This window comes from Balaenoptera acutorostrata, chromosome 20 (genome assembly GCF_949987535.1).
Source record: "Balaenoptera acutorostrata chromosome 20, mBalAcu1.1, whole genome shotgun sequence".
Taxonomy (NCBI): domain Eukaryota; kingdom Metazoa; phylum Chordata; class Mammalia; order Artiodactyla; family Balaenopteridae; genus Balaenoptera; species Balaenoptera acutorostrata.
The window spans coordinates 800,684-804,576 of NC_080083.1; positions in this window are offsets into that span (position 1 = coordinate 800,684).

Here is a 3,893-nt window from a genome sequence, read left to right on the forward strand (position 1 = left end):
CCCGGGAAGGAAGCGAGACCCTGGGACTCCGGGGGACAAGAGAGCAGGTCTCACGCGCCACGGGGTGTGTCACCTTCTTGCTGGGCTCTTTACTCTGCCTGCTCCTGCCGGCCGCCAGCAGTGGCCTGCCCACCGGGTCCTCTGCACCCGCCCTCCGAAGGCCTCCCTGCTTAGAATGATCAAGTCCGGATGCCCCAGCTCTGGACCGTCCGGGACCGCAGCCTCTGCCTGATGGGAACCGCGCCCTCCCCTGGACGTGGCCATCTTGTTCACGGCTGTCTTGGGCTCTGTCGGTTTCTCAAGCGGGGGCTGGGGAGGGGCTGGGGGGGGAGGTGCTTCCTTCATGCAGAGATGTCCTGGGGAGGGCCATCCCTCCCCAACCCCGGGCAGTGTCGTTGGCACCTCTGGCATAGCCTGTGCCCTGAGGTCGGCTCTGGGGCCCCACGTCTGGTGGGCGGACCTCTCAGCCACAGGGAGACATCTCCGCGGGGGATGCTGAGACCCCCTGCCTGCGCTCCGGGCCTCTGGTGCAGTGCAGAGTGTGAGCAGGGGTGGGGTGAGGCCCAGCCAGAGCCCCTCCCTCGCATCTGGGCTCTTCCCGCTGATGGCTGCCCTGGGTTTTAAAGGCCAGTTTAGCTCAGCTGGAATCACTCACCCCGAGGTAGCAGACACTGCAGCTGCCTAATCAGTTCAAGGAGAAAAAAAATCATTGCAGGGTCCACGGTGTCTGGTTACTTCCCTGATTGTGAGGAGGGCTGCAGGGGTCCAGGTGCCAGGGAGCAGGGGGGCCCCTCCCACCAGGTGACACTGATGGAGGTCTGGGTGGAGGAGGGGAGAGCCCTCCTGGCCCTGGCGGGGGTGGGGGAGGCACTGCAGAGGCCCTGGGGCTGCCAGTGAGGGAGCTAGGCGGGAAGGAGATGGCCGGACAGGCCTGGAACCTGGAGCAGAGGGGGGAATCGGAGGTGGTGGCTGTGACGGCTGGGCCATGGGCCGGTACCGCCCTCCTTGTGAGGCAGCTGGGGACACAGGCAGGACCACGGGGCTCTGTGATTCCCTTTTTGTCAAGCAGGATACACCTGCTTCATTTAAATGAAGGTGAGTTTCTTCAAACTTGAGAAGCACATGTTTTGCTTCTGGACCCTTAATGACCTGCAGAAAAGGAAGGCCCCCTCCCATGGGTGACGCATCAGCTGGGTCCCTCGCCTTCTCCACTGGCCTCAAAATGCCTCAGCTCTGTCAAAAACGGAGACTGACCCCTTTGAAAATATTGTAAATGTTCTGGCCTCGAGGCCCAGAGCCCCTGGGAGGAGCAGTGGCCAGGTTTGGAGCAGAAAGACTCAGGATGGTTTCTTCCCTGTTCTGGGTCAGTTTCCCCAGCTGGGACCCATCCCAGCGTCACAACCCCAGTAACGACAGTGTCCTCAGCACCCACCGTGTCCCGGGAGCTGACGAGCGCTTTACGTGGCCACGTAACCGCCTCCCGCGGCTGCTTCCCCTTCCCCGGGGGGCCACAGGCGTGCCAGGTGGTGCAGCCGTGCTCTGGGCCTCCACACAACACTGTCCCCCGCTCCAGAACCCCCTACGGCTCAGCTGTCCAGGACAAAGCAGAGTCTGGGCTCAAGGGCTGGGCCTCCATCTGGAGAAGAGACTCAGGCATTCGGCCTGTGGCAGAAACCGCAGACGAGTCCTGGAAGGCGGAGGGTGGTGGTGGGCAGCCGGCTGACACGGCCCCCGGTCGCCAGGCCGAGGCAGAGGTGTGGGGAGGGGGCAGGAGGGACGCTCCCGTCGCCCCCATTCCCCATCCAGGGGGAGCCATGAGTCCTGCGGCCCCAAGGGAAGGTAGGGCCGGAGCCCATGGGATGGGGATGAGGATGCAGGAGCTGGCCAGGTGGGTCCCCTCTAGAGGGAAAGGGGATAAGCGGCCTCAGCTGGAGTGAGGGAGGGCCAGGCCCCTGGGGGTGCCCTGCCCCCTCCAAAGTGTGAGAAAGAAGATGGACATTCCAGCAGAGACTCCAGCCAGCTGAGGAGGCTGGTCCCACACAGCAAGGCCGAGGTCGTGCACCCAAGGTCCCCCCACTCTGGCACAGGAAGGAAAGGACTCAGGGTCCCTGGGTGCCTGTGGAGGTGGTGCTGAGGACGGATGAGGCCATAGGCTGGGGGCTAATCAGGCGACCACCAAGGAGGGGCTGAGTGACCCTGGGGCCGAGTCTGGCTGGGCCGAGGGCGCCTCACCCCCCTGCTGCAGGCATTTGGATCAAACGCAGGGTTTACTTTCTCAGCTTCAATTTTCAAAAAATTAAAACGAGCGCATCTTACCTGACCCCGTGGTCACGTGGGAGGATGGATGACCAGGCCCCAGCAGACCCAGCGCCTGGTCCGGATGTCCCCTAGGCAGGGATGAGCACGGAGACCCTCTGAAGAGGGGGCATCGGCCCCCCCAGGGAGTGGGGGCATGCTCCTGGGAAGAACCTGAGTTAGAGGCCAAAGAAGCCATTTTAGGTGGAAAGAGACTGAGTTCGTTTTAGCTGTTGATTAAAAGTGATCTAGTTATAGTGAATAATGAACATGTACCTGCAGGTCTGAGTTTTAGTGTATTTACATTTGGTCCTGCCCACACCCAGCCCAGGAGGCCAGGGCTCAGAGAGGGTCACAGGTGAGCCCGGGCCACCCAGCACAGAGGGCTGGGGCCGAGCTCAGCCCCCAGAGCCCGGAGGGGAGAGGCAGCAGGAGGGGCTAGGGGCTGGGAGCCTGGAGGCTGGGGCCTGGTTTACCCCCGACTTGCTGTGACCTGGGCAAAGCCAAGTCTCTGAGCCATTTCCAAGGTTGGTCAGCTTCCGCGAGAAAGGGTTGCAGGAAATAGGGACGTTTATTCCACAGCGCGGCTGCTTGGTGGAGGAAGTGGATTTGCTCTGTGAAACAAGGTGGGGCCTGGTGGCCGGAGCTCCAGTGGCCAGAGCCGGGGGCTCTGGAAGCTCTGACAGGGACCAGGGGCACCCGTCCTGAGGCAACTGTGGGGAAGGAAGCGGAAGGAAGGGCAGGTCCCCTAAACTCCCTCCCAGGCCCCTGGACCAGCACCTCCTGCCCTTTCTCCCAGGCCACTGTGGACAAGGCCGGACCCTGCGTGTCAGCCGGGCTGAGGACTGTGTCCAGCCTGCCTGGCCAGCAGAACACCTGCCACTCTCACGACCTCCAAGCGGCTGAGACGCCGTCCTGCTTCTGAGTCAGGAACGTGAGCGGGTCCAGGCGGCCTCGGCCTGTGCCTGACCACCCCCCAGACGCCCCCCACCCCTCCCAGTTCCTGGGGTGCATCTCTCCTGTGTCTTGCTTGCTTTTTCCATTCGGAGGGTTTTCTGCACCCAGCCGACCCCCAGCCTCCTTGTGGGGAGTCAGGCCACCGTCTCCCCAGCCCTGTGCAGTCCGAGGGAACGAGGGCAGGTCTGTGCCACCGCGGCCCTGTCCAGGGGGCTGGGCCTCACAGGGGGGAGGGGCAGGCCTGCAGGCTCACAAAGCTGCTTCCCGCGAAGACTAGGCCACAGCTGCGACAAATGACTCTTGAGGATAGAAAAGCACAGAACTAGGAGCCAATCACCTGCCCAGCCAACACCTCGGCCCTGTTGGCAATTTGGGTGAAACTTTAAAAGAAAAATGATTGATTCGATTCTGCACAGCTGGCTTGGACCCACAGGCTGGGGCCTAAGGAGGCCGGAAGTGATCGGGGAGTTGATCACGTAGAAGCCAGGAGAGGTGTGGGCCGGAGGAGCACCGGTAGCAGGTGGTGCCGGCCTGTACGGGAGCTGCAGTTCACACAGATGGACACCAGGTGGCACCAGAGAACCAGCTCTGGCTGCTCTCACCTTCCGGGGCCGGGGCGGGGCCGGAAGGAGCGAGGCACC